The sequence below is a fragment of the Protomyctophum parallelum genome (genome assembly GCF_964188405.1).
Source record: "Protomyctophum parallelum genome assembly, chromosome: 16".
In the NCBI taxonomy this organism is placed as follows: Eukaryota; Metazoa; Chordata; class Actinopteri; order Myctophiformes; family Myctophidae; genus Protomyctophum; species Protomyctophum parallelum.
Window position 1 is genome coordinate 23,125,905 of NC_139711.1, and position 18,761 is coordinate 23,144,665.

The following is an 18,761-nucleotide window of genomic DNA, read 5'->3' on the forward strand; positions in this document are numbered from 1 at the left end:
CCTGCTCTTTACTGGTAATAAAACGCTTTGAAAACTAGATTTTTTTGTCCAGCTAAAAAATCACACCAGTGTGAACCAAGTGGTGCAACTCCCGTCTATTGGTTCTCTGTATCGTTCCAATTTGTATCATTCCAATTTCTTCTCTGTATCGTTTGCGTCCAGCAGGTGGCAGCCATGTCACATACTTCTCTCGTTCCAATTTCACGCATGCGCACACCACTCGTGCTCACACAGGTACATCACAAACAGGTACACGGACATTGCATGCTGGATGTAGAAGTGGTTGCACCACTTAAAAATACATTGCATGGATGCACCTGGGACGTATGCCAAGGTCATCAGGGTTTTGGGTCTCTCGAACATCATACCCCTCACTCAGGTAGCTACCCTCAGGACTGCCTAAGAAAACAACTGACAGATTACAACTTGTTCAAAATGCAGCAGCCAGAGTTTTAACTAGAACTAAGATGAGAGAACATATTACTCCAGTTTTGGCATCACTGCACTGGCTTCCGGTTGTTTTTAGGATTGATTTTAAAATTATTTTACTTGTCTATAAAGCCCTCAATGGTCTCGCACCTTCCTACCTACATGACTGCCTGCCTAAATATGTCCCAAACCGCCCGCTAAGGTCTTCCACTGCTGGCCTGCTCGCTTTGCCTAAAAAAATGGCAACTAAAAAATACGGGGAAGCAGCTTTTTGCTTCTACGGGCCATCGGCATGGAACAAGCTCCCTCTGTACCTTCGTCAGGCAGCCTCTGTAGACATTTTTAAAGCTCAGCTCAAGACCCACTTCTACAACATTGCTTTTAAGTGATCTTATATTCTTTGTTATTCATGTCCTCACTGTATTGCATTACTGCTTGTTTTTTAATGTCGTTGCCTTGCTTTTCTTTTATTCTCCATTGTTCTGTAAAGCACTTTGAGCTGCATTTGATGTCATGAAAGGTGCTATACAAATAAAGTTTTATTATTATTATTATTATTATTATTAGTCCCATTAGAGCAAGACCAAGGCCACACAATCCGTTGCTCCGGAACTACTCTACCGGGACTTTGTCGACTAAAACTATGACGAGAAATGTTCGTCGACTACCTTTTTTCACTGACGAAAACTAAATGGAAACTAAATGAAAACTAAGCTCTGATGACTAAAACTATGAGACTAAATATAATGACAATTTCGTCAACAAATAAAATAGACTAAAATACAATTTAGTCGACTAAAATCTTGTGAAATTTAGTCGACTAAAACTTATACGTAGCTTGCGGAGTTAGTTCAGTCAGATATACTCGAGGGGTTCCATGCCGTGCTCAAGGGCGCATACACATACTCAAGGGGGTAATATCTGCATTACTATCTGGGTGTATAAGTGTGTGCAAGACCCACACATCATTCACTGATGTGGCAGTCAGCTGACCAATTGGGCAGGCTACTTAAGCTCACTAGACTGCATGCTCTTCCTGCCTTCCTCCAAGAAAGCTTAGAGAAGGAAAAGACACCAACGTCATGGTGTCACGTGACTGGACGCCGGGGCTGCGCCATGACACCGCACCACGCCCCCATGTGCCAAAACTCACACTAGGAGTTTGATGAATACATGGGAGTGGATGGGAGACCGCTGGACATCTTGTAAACAAACATTATTTATGAACGATAGCGACCTTTGTCATATAATCGGTCCAGGAATATAATAGAAGACATATCACAGATTGTTTTCCGACTGGGTGTTTTTCGACTTGCTAACTGTTTCATTTTATTCAGGAATTTAAAGAGCACAGCTCTGGTACCTCTGGGCTGCATGGGCTTAACCTGACTCCGCCAGCTGGTGGCAGTATTGGGTTCACAATCCTGCCTTCAAACCCCATAGCCTACCTATATTGTTTTTAATTCATCAACATTACAAACTAAATAACGCTTAAAAAAATGTTGAGAATAAAGGATTTTGCAATATTACAAGTCAGTGGTGTTTGATGAAATACTTTTTTTCATATTAACAGTAGCCTTAGGACCAACCCGCCTAGTATAATACAACAGTAGTTTTAAGTAGTAGCCTACACAGTGACGAATCTGCTGCCGAAACTGCTGGGAATGTATTGGAGTGAATGGAGCAAAGTATAGACAAGCATATAAATAAACACTTTCTGAATGATTGAGACCATTGTAAAATAAACGCTTCTGTAACATAACATCACACATTACTTTACTGTCTTGAAGTCACCAACAAGGTCTAGGTTTACTGGCGCCCCCCCCTATTTTCACACAGTGTAAAGTACCGTGCCGAATTCAAATAGCCACTACTTTGCATAACAACAGCTTTAACTGTTTATATACCTGAGCTGACTGTGAGCGCACGTAGCCGGTAAGCATGCCATGCACACTTGACTTACAGGAGTGTGGACTACTGCTGCTGTGTGGTGTTCTCCTCCATCAAATAACAGTTACAGATATATTCGTCCAAAGCAAACCTTTTAGTTTCGCTAGTGTCCAGTAAGGATGTTTGTCTGACCATTTTAAGTCTACTTTTGTGTTTTAGGCTTAGGCTATACAGCTGTTCTGTGTGCATGCCGCGATGCGTGCGTGCGTGCGCGTCACGTTCCGTGGTACCAGTACAATTTCATTTAGCCAGTCATTCATTCATATGTAACTTGGAACAGTTGGAGTTGATAGAGCAAGCATTAACTTCTTTAAGGTATGCCTATGCCTACTACATTTTGAGGGACACTTAAATCGTTTAATTACCTCTACATTTCACATGCAAATATTATACTTTCACTACAATTATTAGTTATTACTAGACTACTATTACGTTGTATTGTACTACTTAAAACTACTGTTGTATTATACTAGGCGGGTTGGTCCTAAGGCTACTGTTAATTTGCGTATTTATTCTGAAACTTAACCACTTGTAGAGCATATTACATTGTGATAGGCTACTGCTAGGCAACTTTTACTTTAGTGAAAACACCACTGACTTGTAATATTGCAAAATCCTTTATTCTCAACATTTTTAAAGCGTTATTTAGTTTGTAATGTTAGGCTTTTGAAGGCAGGATTGTGAACCCAATACTGCCACCAGCTGGCGGAGTCAGGTTAAGCCCATTCAGCCCAGAGCCGTACTGTGCTCTTTAAATTCCTGAATAAAATTAAACAGTTAGCAAGTCGAAAAACACCCAGTCGGAAAACAATCTGTGATATGTTTTCTATTATATTCCTGGACCGATTATATGACAAAGGTCGCTATCGTTCATAAATAATGTTTGTTTACAAGATGTCCAGCGGTCTCCCATCCACTCCCATGTATTCATCAAACTTCCAGTGTGAATTTTGGCACATGGGGGCGTGGTGGGGTGTCATGGCGCAGCCCCGGCGTCCAGTCACGTGACACCATGACGTTGGTGTCTTTTCCTTCTCTAAGCTTTCTTGCCTTCCTCTGCATATATGGTTCCTGGTTGTTATGTGAGGTTTGCTCCCACCACCACCCCAGCAGCACAGGTGGGCTCTGTTATTTATGTTCCCCATGGGGGTTTTATTGTATAAATCATTCATAATAAATATTGGTTAAATCTGACAGTTGTCTGACTGAACTAACACTAAAATATTGAGGTGACTAAAATGTGACTAAAACTAAATCAAAACTATTCAAAAGACTGACTAAAATTCTAATCAAAATTTGCTGTAAAAAAACAACACTGTGATGGACCCACTCGACACAATACACTATGACACTCGACACTCCCCACGTTGCTCTTAGATTCCGCTTTTCATCCATCCTTCCCTACAGACGTTTTCCAGTCCTCTCTCTCTCTCTTTCTCTTATACTTCTGTCTTCTCAATCTCTGTTCCTCTTTCTTGCTCTCAGAACCCTCTTTCCAGGAGCAGTGTAGGCTACTTGTCTTGGACGTATTTCCGCTCTCAAACTCCCCAAGAGTTTTGAGTTCCGCAGGCCTCCCTGGTGCAGATGTTATTAGGAGGGGGTGGGTGGGCTGCGGGCTGTGGAGACCCACTCCCAGGAGGGATGACGGTGGGAAGTGGCGAGCCGGAGGGAAGGCGGGTCGAGCAAGAGGAGTAGGGAGTCGGGACCATAAATCTACCATACATGTACTGCACACGCACACGCACAGAGAGAGGGGGGGGGAGGGTAGGATGGGAGAGCAAGAGATTTCTGCTCTACACTCCATATACAGTCATTGTTCATTCAGCTGCGGACCCCCACACACTAACCCCCCACCACACACACACACACACACACACACACACACACACACACAAACATTATGGACACGCACTAACCAACACACTAGGCTATACACTCAGGTCTCAATTAGGTGTAAATCAAGACCTTTACATAACATTCTTCTTATGGTAGTCATACTGATAAGTACGTCAGGATGTCACTTCTAAGAACCGAAGATCAGACAGATCTTCGGTGCAGTAAAGTTAAGTGGCGTTGACTTGTCTGGATTTTTCCATTGTAACCCGTCTTACTGGAAAAGTCTGAAGTCTGCAGCGGCGGTGAACAAGCAAAGGGAAGATAAAAACAGTCAAATTAAAATATTTACCTTTGGGGAGGCATACTGTCTCTCCCTTTCCATTAGGTCATGTAACCATGACCTCATTTATGCATAAGCTAATACGTTAATACACACCACACGCAGACACTCAGAGGTGGTATTATCACGAGCTAAAAGTAAATGTGAAAGAAAAAAAATCGTTTTCATAAAGTATATTCATCTCAAATCATCTTAATGTATAAAAAAAACATACTGCAGATATAATTAATGTTTTTCCTATTAACCCAGAATAAATGATAGCAACTGATACTGCAGAAGCTGCCTTATTCACACCATATTCATGTTTAATAATTATAACCTACTGTAAGTGGAGCTGAAACTATAAACTGAAATATACTGTAATGTGTAGTTGAATCTAAAACATAAAACTAAACTATAATTGCTATGACACAAAGACCAGGGGGTCACCAACATGTCTGTACACAGACATTATGTCCGTGCCAAAGACTTGCATGTCCGTGGCAAACGTTAGATTTCCTGTTTTACAAACCATTATGTTCTTATTTTGATCTTAACACCCACTTACTGAACGTCAAGTCTCCAGATTTTCTCCAGAATAAGTATTAAGTAGTATGTATTATGGTTTTTTGAAGGGACAGACAGTAGGCTGACAGGAAACGGGAGAGAGATGGGGGAAGACATGCAGTAAAGGCCGTGTCGGGCTCGGGAGTCGAACCCGCAGCACACTGCGACTGGATTACCAGTCGGGTGACCAGACAGTTACGCCACCGCCTGGGCCGTATTATTTATTATGATAGTGATTCTCAAATGTTTTATTTGCAAAGACCTCCTTTAACTCTTGAGTGTTCAAATGGAACCAAATGAACCCTTAAGGGTCACTCTCAGAGTTACAGACCTATTGTGGTAATTCAGGCCCCGGAAGAACACCTACTGAGTGGGAAAAAAACAACTTTCTGGCCTTGACAGCCCGGATACATCCATTATCCATACAGAAAAGTCTAATCTGATTGCATTAAACAACGTTAAACTCACATAAAGTGAGTGGCACTGAATTGCCACTCACTTTATGCATGCGCATTGCGCATACCCTCTCTAAATGCTTTATGTGGGAGTCGGGGAACATCTTCAAGAATGCTCAGTTTAGCAGCTGGTTCTAGTTCATTGGACAAACACTGCAATGTCGAGGTCATTCAAGGAACCATTGAGCTCTATGACAACTCAGCAATGTTTGCTTGAGTCTGCTTGCATCTGCACTATCTCATATCAATACCTTACATTGCGATGCCTGTGATGGATCACATTTTGGAACCCAAACTGGCAGAGGAACGACAGCGTATTGTATAGAGGGTATGCGCTTGGCATCATCACCATACCCGGAAGTTATGTGGGAATGCCTACTGAGTGGCAAAAAACTACTTTCTGGACTTGACAGCCCATCCAAACAGAAACGTCCTATATCTTATTACATTAAAAGACGTTAAACTCACTTTGCCACTCAATGTATGCATGCGCATATACCCTCTATTACACCAAATCGTACCAGATTCTCTCCAGTCTGCATGTGGTCACATTTACTGTATTTTACACTGCACCTGAACACTCAAAATTCATGCATCTTTGCCCTGTGTGCCTACGTACAGTGTTTGTCTGTAAATGGAGTTGACCAGGCCAGGCGTTGGTAACCTCCTTGTTTTTCTAAAATATGAGCCCCAGGACTCTGACCCCTGGAATCCACTTCTTCTTTTTTTTCCTTCCATTTCCATTTTTATCAGACATCATTAGCAGAACTCACACAGTCATGCATTAGTCACTGTTGGCATCTTGGCTTCAGACCAGGCCCCATTCCTCTAGATTGTGAATGTCATTTTTAAAACTTTATCTGGATGGCAGATTGACAGTGGCTCCAATCGGAGAGACCAAGCAGTGGGTCAAAGCAAACACTAAACAGGCTAAATTTATTTCACTTGAGCAAAAGTTGAGCATTATAGAGAAAGCTAGCACTTGCTTCTCATTTCCCTTTTTCTCTTCTCGTTTTCATAACCTCTCCTCTGTTGAACCGTGTTTATTCAAGTGTGTGAAGTAAAATCAAATTAAAGCTGGTCCTACAACCTTTAATTTCTCTGAGGCACAGTGTCATTTTATAGCATTTGCATTAACAAATGCGAGACATGACAACGCATTTCCGGGGGTCCCCAGGCAAAAACCCCTGCCCTAATACACTTAATCAACTGTATTCAATGCTTTCACATTGCAGCGATCCGTATCCGAATACACTTCAATCGGTCCAGAGACTATACCTCCATGTGGTCCCGGGAATGGTTGGCTGATCTGTACCCGGGAAGGTACGCAGCATTCACACTACCACAACATCTGCCAAGTGGTCCCGAGTGCGCACCCAGGACCATAGTGCCCTTACTCCTCCAGCCTATCCCATTGTTGATTGTGTCAGATAGTGTTCACCTGTGTCTAGTTAGTCCTTGTCTATTTATAAGTGTTTTCAGTTCTTTGTTGATTTGTTGTATTATGTAGTCAGTGTCACTGCGTTCAGTCCTGTTTCATAGTAAGTGTTGTCTTTGAATCCTAAAAGCTTGAATTCCCAGTATTATAGTTTTCTAGTTTCCTCGTGCCTGATCCTGGTTTCTTCGTTGTTTTTTGTTATATTAGTTATTATTAGGTTTTTATAGACATGACAAACATGACATACATAACAATGACACATACACCAGACTGGGCAATGTATATAAAACGAGTGGGGGGCCTATCGTGTTAAGAGCATAGGATGAACACAACCATCATGAGACATCAAAAGAGTAGAGCAGGAGGGCATGGATATCAGTAGCCAAACAGAACATAAATATATAATACATAATACAACATAAATATATATTTAAAAAAAAAAATATATATATATATATATATATATATATATATATATATATACCTATAACAACACAAATATAACCATGAACTGGAGCACATATAAATATATATATATATATGAACAGTTTGGGAAACAGGTCAGCAGTTACGCAGCGGAGTCAAGGTGAGCAGTAATAGGGCCCCAAATATACTCAAAAGTGGCTAGACTGTCCTGTCTGTTGCAACGCAACCTCTCCAGATGTATCAAAGATACAAATTCATTGAGCCATTTAATAAAACAAGGTACAGTCGTTGTCTTCCACTCAGTTAAAATCATTCTTTTGGCTACTAGTGTGCCGAGCATAAGCGTCTGCTGTATGGTGTATGACAGTGCGAGAGAGGCGTCAGAGCATCCGATAAGAGCAGCTAAAGCATCAGGAACAATATTAATGATAATATGATATACCATGAAAAAATATTATGCCAGAACAAAACGTTTTTTGGGCAGGACCAGAAGGTGTGGCCAGCTGGGTACATTTTGTTCATTCTGACCTTTGAGTAGTGTAATCTATGGATGACTTTAAACTGGATTAGTTGCAATCTGGAATTGACAGAACCAGAGTGGATCCTCCTCAACCCCTCGCTCCATAGCTCATCTGACAGCTCCAGTCCAATATCCTCCTCCCAGGCAGCCTTAATATGGTTTGTTGATGTAATAGAGAGTTTGGAGAACAGTGAGACAAATTTTTATATAAGTTGTTTGGAGTTGGGATGTTGTTTCAATAGTGCATATAAACAGTGTTCCTGAGGTAGATTTTGAAAATTGTTAAATTGATTTTGAACAAAATGTCTAACTTGTAGATAACAAAAAAAGTGGGAGTTTGGGAGCGAAAATGCTTCTTTCAGCTCAGTAAATGATGCAAAATGATTATCTATATATAGATCTGAAAATTTGATCAGGCCCTTGTCCTTCCATTGTGCAAAGGCTGCATCTGTCTGAGAAGGAATAAAGTTGTGATTAAAACATATAGGGGAGTGTGCAGACAGCACGGGAACTGAAAGCACCTTCCCCACCTGTTTCAGTATTTTTAGGTTTTTTAGGTTTCTTCGTTGTTAATAAACCCCTTGCATCTGAACCTTCCGCTTCACTGTCTGTGCTTGGGTCCTACACCTGTTCCGCATCGTGATAGATACCATTTTCTCCATGAGATGTGCAATTGTACAAAAATAGTACAAACTATTCCCGTAATGAGCCAGATTTGATATACACGATGATATATACGTCGGAAGAAAGCACTCAAGTATATGACCACGGCTGTTGAAAACTTGAAACCATGACATTTCCTGTTTAAGTGTGTGTCATTTCCCTGTGGTCACGTTGGTACTTTAACTTCCCTATCGGAAACAAGCATGCTTTTACAATAAAGTCAATATTAATGTCATCTCAGTCTGAATGAAATTAACTGAATTTAATTTGGTCTCTCTAGCATGATGAAAACGTACACCCCATTTACAACTAGTGTAGTCAGCAATCAGAGTACTGGACAGCACTATGGTGAACTTAAAGACGATGAAGACCTGCTAAATTTAGTCATGTCTAGAATCGACTTCCTTTGCAACAGCAAAGAACAGGAACCACAGATATATACTGTATGCTGTTGGGGTGGTGTGTGTGGGCAGAAATCAATCATTGTTTACTTCGGCAGCAGTGTTTCTGACTGACAGAAGACCACATGCATCCTTCACGTTATCTCTTCATCTCTATCCTTATCAAGGGTAAGTCAATATCCCACCTTTTTGGTGTGTGTGCGTGTTCGTGTGTGCTATCCTGATCCTCATCCGACCTGACTGCGCTTGTATGTTCTCTCCCACATCTAGTGTGTGAAGCTACCTCGGAAGTAAAAGGCAACCATGGACACAACATCACTCTGCCCTGTAGCTACGACACACACACTCATGGCGTCTCGCCGGCGTGCTGGGGACGAGCGGAAGTCCCCTTTTCAAAGTGTTCCAACACTGTCCTCTCCGCTGGCTGGTATGGGACCGTAGATTTCCGGCAGTCCCCCAGGTACCAGTTCCTGGGACGGGTCGGAGAAGGAAATGTGTCTTTGACTATCGTCCGTGCCCAGACGACGGACTCTGGGATGTACGGCTGCAGGGTGGAGGTCCCCGGCTGGGGCAATGACATCAAAGTGAACATCCTCCTGACCATAGTGGAAGGTAAATGTTCAGTGGTGGAAAAAAGTACTCAAATGTTTTATTTAAGTAAAAAGTATCGATGCTGCAATGCAGAACGTACTAAGTAAAATTATCTGAATTCGAAATGTACTTAGGAAAAAGTACAAAAGTATTGGCATCACAATGTAAGTGATGCCAAAAATAGAAAGTACTCGTCATGCAGAATGTCCCATTTCAAGTCTTCAAATGTATGAACATCTTTTGAAAATAGATCTACAAGCTAACAATGCGTCGCATCGTGACACATTGTGAGCTTGTAGATCGGCTATTTTCAAATGGTCAAAATATATATAGGGCTGACGTGTAGTTAGTGTATGTTTACTAAACATACACTAACTACTACACTTCAGCCCTATATATATTTTGGCCATTTGAAAATTATTATTACTAAACATTGTTTAGTAATAATAATCAACATCTACAAAGTAACTAATAACGAAAGTTTTCAAATAAATGTAGGAGTAAAAGTACAATATTTGTAGAAGTAAGTACTGAAAATGTAACATACAAATCCCTCAAAATTGTACTTAAGTACAGTACTTAAGAAAATAGATAGTTTCCACCAATGCACGTCAGTGATTCAGAGTACTGCGTTAGTGGTGCTAAAGGTGAACAGAATGTCGATTCATCCATTAGGTTAAGCCATTAGGATTTAATTTAATGCATTTAGAGAGCTGAAGCTTGTATTAAATGCCGGCCAAACTAAATTCACGCTATTCTCTATAGTGCCAGGAAAATTGATTATAATAACTTTCATAGTACTACCTCAAATGGATCCAATATAGAAAGGGTTGCTGAATATACAAGTACCTTGGAATGTGGCTTGATGACAGATTTTATTTGAATATGCCTACCATATAGACAATCTTGCCTGCAAATTACGGCAAAAGGTTGTCTTTTTCTTTTTTACCGGAACAGAGCTAGTTTCCAAATGGAATGTAGGAAAAAGGTTTTTTGAAGCAGTATTTCTTTCTGTGTTGGGCTATATGTATGGAAAAGCTGCTCCTTCTGTCCTCAAGCCCTTGGATGCAGTTTACCATTCTGCTGTGCGATTTGTACCATGGTGAACCTAACCCTTGTGTTTTTAGCAGCTCCAATGGAAGAGGAACCCATTACACTGGATTATGTGCTGCCCAGTGTTGCAGGACAAGGTGCGTAATGAGGTAGAAAGGAACCACTGTGACTGCAGATTTCAAGCACAATTCTTTGCACAATACAGTCACGGCAAAAGTGGTTCTAAATCTGGTATGTTTTTTTTTAGCCCATTTATAGGACTGAGACCAGATTCTACAAAATGTTTTCTTTAATCATGACAGTTTTCTGAACAACTTACTGTATGTTTATATATCAGTCATTTTCAAACTATTTCATGTCAAGGACCCCAAACATTATATGTATTTGGCCACCGACCCCCATCTGAAAATATGTTGTTCCAGGGACCCCCCAGAAGATAATTATGAGATAAAAACGTTCGCTGTGAAAGAATATATATTCAAAGATTTGCAACACATTTTCACGATTTTTCTAAAATAGCAGATCTACAAGCTCGTAGCGCTTGTAGATAGACAACTAATTCCTTGGCACTGCGATAGACGGAGCAGGTTGCATCCTATCATTTTTATTTTGTATCGCAAAAGTAAACTTCAGTAACCAACCGTATATCAAACCCCTACAGCAGTATTTGGAACAGAGACTACCCCCAACTACCCCGTGATGGGATTTGTCAAAACTCAGGTATAGATTATGTTGGTGAATATGAACTAAATATACTGTATGCCCTTTTCTGTTTGTATGCATACTTTATGGTCGTGATTGTGTTTGTGGCATAGAGGTTCCACAAGTAAGTCATTGTATTCGTGGTTTTCAGATAATTACATTGTTATGTAAATGCATTGTGTAAACAATACATCAATGCGTTGATATTAAAAAGACATTCTACTTTAGATCACTTTAATACTTTTTATTTTTATACTTGACTGAGCAGTGAGCAACTTTCACTTGAAGTCATATCTGAAGTCAATACAAAAACTCCTACGAGGATGAAACCGATAAGCACTAAGACTTGTTCACATCAGGGTTCTAATAATTAATAAATTCATTTATTCTATGTGCTTTGTTTGATTTATTATGGGCCCATTCATTCATATTTGTCTTCAATTCAGGGAAGGTTCAAAGACCTTCTGGAGGTGGGGAACCTTGGCAGGTTAGCAGCAATTTTCTGCACCACCGTCATCCTAATCCTCGTGCTTATTTTTGGTAAGTGTGGAACGGATTCTAGTTTGTGACTCGTTGTGCCATGTGAATTTTTACAGTTTGAACATGCACAGGCCTGGTTAATAAACCAGACCGAATCAGCCGTTGGCAAAAAAAAATTGCCTGCCGGCGGATTACGGTCTGGAGAGGCTCAATTGTACGCCCATTTCCTACACCAGAGAAATGGGGCGGCCAATCGGGACACGGTATGCAATATGGGTGGGCTTTGGTACAGTGACTTTCAATGCTTGAGACCTTTGACTGACAGTAGCTCTGACCAATTGCGTCAAAGAGAAAATGTTTCAACCCGCCCCCCTGGAAATGAAATCCAAGCTGAGCCTCCCCAGACTAATATCCCACGGTCCATGCGATATTAGTCTGGTTTATTAACCAGGCTATCTTTACGCAGCCATGGCTGCAGTGTGTAGGTCGATAATTATCCTTTTTTTATACCAGCTGCTATGCAATAGCAAGCTGAGTCTATAATCGATGTGCAAGCTAGGGATGACCTTTTACGCAGAGACTGGTAGTCGATTGTCACTGAGGGGGAATTTAAGATTAAGGTTGGTGAGGGGTCCGTTAAAACGTCCGGATTAAGGTTGGTGAGGGGTCCGTTAAAACGACCAGATTAAGGATGGTGAGGGATGCGCTGCTTTGTGCTTGCGGTTATGGTTAGGGTTTGAGGTAGGTAGTAGCCGGCGCTGTAAAACAAGCCTCCCATCAGCGCCCATCGAAACCGAGGCTCTGCTTAAAAGGTAGTCCCGCGCAAGCTCGTCCAGCTGGCAAATATGTCTGGGCGGAAACGAACGACTCAGAACACAGTAGTTCCGCCTTTGAGAAGTTTGATTCCTACCTAAACTACTGTGCTGAAACTGACACAGAGGCAGTTATAGCGGACCCCCGCAGATAAATGCAGCTGGTAATTAATTGATTTAATCAATTCTTGTTTTTAGACTGCATAGGGCCTACAGTGGGGGATAGTAATTAAATGTCCCTTAATGTTTACATTTCTTCTACACAGGGAAAAGACGTGTGAACAACGCGAAGACATCCGATCACACTGAGAACATATATGAGGATGCCCAAATGTAGGCTATGGCTATGCATGTGCATGATGGAGACAGTTGGGAACGAGATGTGTTGTGCGTATAGAAGGTGTTTTTGGATGAAGGGGGAGTTCTGAATGTTCTCCAATCGTGTGTGTGTGTGTGTGTGTGTGTGTGCGGCTGTGCGCGCACGTGTGTGCGTGTTGGGGGTGGTGTTTATCATTGCGTTCAAGGAAGGAAATTGTTTAATTCCATGGTAGAAGGTCACACTTTGTTAAAGCCCTGCTGTGCAGCCTTAGTCTGCAGTAGGCATTGAGCTAAGCTCAATCATGAGCCTTGAAACTTTGGCTTTGATCCTTTTCCTGACAGTCACCATTGAACTGGTGATGTACTTTAGAGACACATTGCCACCTAGTGGACAGAAGGCATCATTGACAGAATAAATGGTTTTGTCATTTCTGCAGTCATTATCCAATACATGATGTCATACATTAAAATATAATTAATACGCACATATAATGTACAATACTAATGTCAGCTACAGCAGTGATTCCCAAAGTGGGGTCCGGAGACCCCCAGGGGTCCTTGAGGGAGTTCCAGGAGGTCCCCAGCTAAATGATAGTTAGGAACCAAATGGACCTGTAACTGTAACTCAGAGTGGACCATAATCATTTGTACACTCAATTAACTTTGATTTTACAATATGTATTGGGGTCCCAGAGATAGAAATGCCAGAGATAGAAATAGGGGACCGTAAAATTCAGGTCAAACCAGGTGCCTTAGAGCCGTAAAAATCGTATCTTGTGGGGGTCCTTGGCATGTATCTTCAAATGCGGTCCGCGGGCGAATGAGTACCATTTTGGGGGTCCTTGACATGAAAAAGTTTGGGAACCACTGAGCTACAGTATACCCTCTGATTAAATACTTTGTGCTTTCTAACATATCTGTGCTATAGGTGTACGTGGGATGACAAATGTGTATGAAACAAATAATGTGTGTCAGTGGACTTTGGTCTCTAGAATCCTTGTCAAAACATTCCCCAAACGGCTAAACAGAAACATTTATTCTGCTGGGTTTAATTATATATATATATAATATATTTAAAAAAAAATACATTTTTTTTAAATGATTTTTCTTTAGGTGGGTCTTCGGAGTCCTTTGTCACTGTTAAAGGAGAATTCCATGCTAGAATGCTTATCTTTCTTACCTTTCTTTGTAGTCATTACGTCCCCACCAAATAGGTCCAGGTGTTTTTTTGTGCAAAAACTCCTTATTGGCTATTTTCCCTACCATAAGCCCTCAATGAATTGCATTGCATTGAATGGGAATTGAATGGGGCTATGGGGTGTTATGCTAGTTCGCTTATTTCCATCGAAAGAAGTAGTAAAGTGTGCCGCTTGGGATATTATTTACATTATGAAGAGAGGATCTATACAAAGAAATTATAATTTGGAGTGTTGGAAATAAGCGAATTAGCACAACACCCCATAGCCCCATTCAATTCCCATTCCATTCAATGCAATTCATTTAGGGCTTATGGTAGGGAAAATAGCCAGAGCTTTTGCACAAAATAACACCTGGACCTCTTTGGTGGGAACGTAACAACTACAAAGAAAGGTAAGAAAGCCTTTTAGTATGGAATTCTCCTTTAAGCACTGACCCTATTGTTTTCATAGCAGCAGTGGAGTGGGACATTCTAATGAATTATGTTGATATTTGATGAGAGGAACCCACCAAAAAGTTAAAACTTTCAGAACTTGTACAGATACTTACCATTAATATCGTGGCTTTAAGGATTCATTCGATGGAAAATCCAAATGTTGAGCTATAGAACATTACTTACTGCAACATAATCAATATGCCATTGTATCATAACCAATAAATGTATGTGCATGAGTCTGATCTTCACTTCATTCTTCCATTGCAATGAATTAGTCAATTACTGCACATTATTGTCTCATGTAATATCATAATGTTCTCTCTTTGTGTCACAGTCAGACTTTTGTCATTCATTGTACAGTATATGTCTTGTATTTCTATGTATTGTTCCCTGGTCTAGTTTTCATGTTTCTATGTTTGTTTGCTCCAGCTGTGTCTCATTTTGTAATCAACCCTCATGTGTATATCAGTCTTGTTCCCCAGTCAGTCCTTGATGAGTCATTGTATCCTGTCACCTGTTTCAGTCTGTTTTAAGTTGTTCATGTTCACCTGTCTTCTGTATTAAAAACACCAATTCATGGTTTCGAACTCTACATGCCTGGCTGTCCTGCGTTTGGGTCCTTACCTCACCTACACGTGACACTTTGTCCCTTTATACCTTTATTGACATTCAGAATTGTCCACATGGAAAATAAAATAAGAATGTAGAGTCCTCATGTAGGTTATATTACTGCTCCTCTCTGTTGTTTTTTACAGCAAATTGACAGTGTTCCGTTCAGCTCCACCATCTGTTTTCTCGCCTCCAGGTAGGAGTGCAGCCACCTCACTGATGTGCTATCAAAACCAATTGCTTTTAGCTTGTTAACCAGTATGTAGTGGTTCACAGTGTCAAATGCTGCATGCCGCAGTATTTGCCAGCATCCACCACCACCTCGTGTTTGATGTGGTCGCTCAAATTGAGGAGGCATGTTTCAGTAGATGTTCTGAAGCCAGATTGGAATTCGTGGGTACATACATTTTTTGGTTGCAAGGTACTTTTCAACCTTTTCATAGACTATTTTCTTCCCATCACTTTTAATCCGGGAGTCAAAGGGGGAATTTTGGCTGAACGTCAGTAAAAAAGAATCCCCACCTGATTCTTGTAGCTTGGGGGTCACCTCTTAAGAATTCAAGAGGCTGCCCAAAACACTGAAAATCCACCCAAAATAGAGTTTTATGGTATTTCATGCAAAATACTTGGTACATCAAATTGGCTCTTTCTACAGTGTTTATGGATGTGGATATGCACAATGAATTAGATTTATGATTAATGCATGATTAATTAATGCATATTAACCCCTTCATGCCAATAATCCCATAAAATATATCTTTTGAGATTGTATGCACAATAATCAAGTCAAATGCATCAAATCTGCTTTCTACAATCTGTATTAGTGAAACGGTGGCATATTTATTTTCAGGTGGTTGCATATTAACCCTTTCAGGCCATCTATCTTGAGCATCTTGCGTGCCTTGATGATTTTGTTATACAGTATATACAGTTGACTATTAGCTGAAAGTAGGCTTTCTGGTGTTCTGTCAGATGTTTGTCAAGATGTTGAATGGGAAAGAAGTTCCTTCAGAATGTGTGTGCGTGCCCTGCAGTTGATGGCTGAGCTAGTGATACTTAGGGCTGTATTTTGCGTGTCTTAAGTACCAGGTCTTATTCCCTAACTTGAGTAAACTAAAGACCTGGAGGCGTGATCAATGCTCTTTGGCCACTCAGAATAGCCAAATGGCATTGATCACGCCTCCAGGTCTTTAGTTTACTCAAGTTAGGGAATAAGACCTGGTACTTAAGACACGCAAAATACAGCCCATAGTGTGATCGCAGATTGACCTGAGTCAGAGGGCCTGATGAGAGCCTATCAGATTGCAATTGCTGATGTCATACATCTAGTCTGAACATGAGATGACTGCCTTCTCCATCTAATGTTATGGCCTCTACTACCTGACAAGCTACCTCCACATGTTCAACGGTATTTTTATGTTACCCATAAAATAAAACAAATAATACAAATAATGTTACCCATTGCTGGAGCATGGGATGGTCAGTGGACCAACCAGTTCATAGAGTTTACCTTCATGAGGTATGGCCACAGTGCAGGATGGATTATTTGAATAACCTGGAAGCAAGCGACCCTGAAGTCCTTGGCCCTGAGTTGTCACATCTGCTCCAAGATAGATAGATAGATAGATAGATAGATACTTTATTAATCCCAGAGGGGAAATTCTCTATCACAAATAGGAAGCTAAATCAAGTTTAGCAGACACAACTGGACATGAACATAACTGGACTTCTTAAGACACTGCACATAGCGAACATCCAGGGGAGAGTATTGTTAACATCATCAGTGGGTAGATAGTGTCTACGAACTGTGTACTCTTAGTCTTATTGTGTAATTGTGTTCCTAGTGTTTCCTGTCTGCTCCATTTGTTGATACCTGCCTTGTCTCACCCGTCTGCTTTATAATTGTATTTCACCTGTGTCCACTCCTGTTTAGTGTCAGCCACTCATGTGTTGTTTGTAGTTATGTTGCACCTGTGTCTAGTTAGTCTTTGTGTCTATTTAAGCCTCTGTGTATTCAGTGTTCACTTGTCAGTTTATAGTTTATGTTATGGTGTGTCCAGCCCGTGTATGTCCTGCGTTAGTCAATAAATCTCAATTGAACTTCATCTGCCTGCCTTCCTGTGTGGTTCTGCACTTGGGTTCTGCACTTGTCTCATGCCGTGACAGATAGACACACCAATGTACTGTATACATGCAGTGCTGTAAAGATAGCCTGGCTTGGCCATTTTTTGTCACCGGCGAGACATGGCCAAAGCTCCCGAGGATTGTTTTTGTTTTCCTCTGCTTTATTGATTTACTTTTTGCGGATTTCGTCAAGTTACCTGTACAATGTTTCTTAGCTTGTTTCGTTGGGTTTTTAGGATGCCCAGTTATGTTTGGAGATCACTGTCGAAGCGCTTGGTTAGCTTGGACTTGCATTTTAGAAGTTCAGAGCATTTTTTGTCTCTGGGCTGGCTTTCATTGCAGTCAGTATGTCCGAAGCGGTTTTTGGAAACCTGGTCAAACAGTCAGTGTGCTGCTATCGATCTAACATTAACTATACTGTATTAACCTGTTGTCCCGGATATTGGCTGCGATTTTGGATACTGTATACTGTTGTGATATGGCATAAATGATCAATAAACATGGACTGGTAAACATCGGCATCGGCGGATATTCAAAATTGAATAATCGGAATCGGATCGGGAGCAAGAAAACGTGATCGGGACATCCCTAGCTTTAACTATACTGTATGTGTCGGTATATGGCTGCCATGCAATGCTGCATTCTATTCTTCAGGTATTTGTATAGTTTACTATCTATCGATGACTATATAGGGACATATGAAGCACGGTGCTGTTGAGTGATGGAAGAGGAAGTTCCGCCGTGTATACGGTAACTAAACATCCACTAGTCAGCAGACCCAGATGTTTGCTCAGCAGTCTGCCACAGATAGCCCTTGGGTAAACCAGTCTGCCACAGATGGTGACTGGAGGTTACTTTAAGATACTGCTGCCTGTAGCAGAAGATAAGTGGTTTGAAAACATGTACAGTGGGCCTGTTCTTCGTCACGGAATGTAGCAACTCGACTCCGGGCACCGCACACCCTCAGGTCCTCGATGATGCACTCGCCGAGTGTAGTCAGATATTTCTCGATGAACTATACAGACAGACCGATGGACAGAGACTTTCCACATTTATAGTACGATTGTTTTACTAATTGCTTATTGTTTGTAATGGATTACAAACAATTAGTTTGATCTGTACCCCTTGTCACGGTCACGACCTCTGCCCTTCTCCAGTTTGTCCCTGCATTGTGTAGCCCCTGCCCTCTTTTCCCTCTTCAGTTTCAAATAAGACATGTCACACATTGTTTTCTGCTGTGCTGCTTTTCGATGTCTACACTGTATAATGTTATTGAAGTTTAAAGAGCACAGAGTACCTTTCTGAACATGCAAAGCATTGCGATTTCATTCAAGAGCCTGACAACCAAATCTTGCGATAGGCCTATACTGCCGAGCCAGAAATGATATATGCTGCTGTTTAATACAATTACGTAGTGCCCAGCGGAAAAACAAGT

General features: G+C 41.1%; 2 long non-coding RNA genes across 2 annotated transcripts; both read left to right on the forward strand.

Moving 5' to 3' along the window:
* The first annotated feature begins 8,927 nt into the window (after positions 1-8,927).
* Positions 8,928-10,785, forward strand: LOC310873344. The gene is made up of 3 exons (XR_014570486.1): positions 8,928-9,172; positions 9,275-9,616; positions 10,723-10,785. It is a non-coding gene; the product is annotated as an uncharacterized lncRNA (long non-coding RNA).
* A 520-nt stretch (positions 10,786-11,305) lies between these two features.
* Positions 11,306-14,021, forward strand: LOC310873167. Its single transcript, XR_014570464.1, has 3 exons — positions 11,306-11,368; positions 11,797-11,890; positions 12,909-14,021. It is a non-coding gene; the product is annotated as an uncharacterized lncRNA (long non-coding RNA).
* The last annotated feature ends 4,740 nt before the right edge of the window (positions 14,022-18,761 follow it).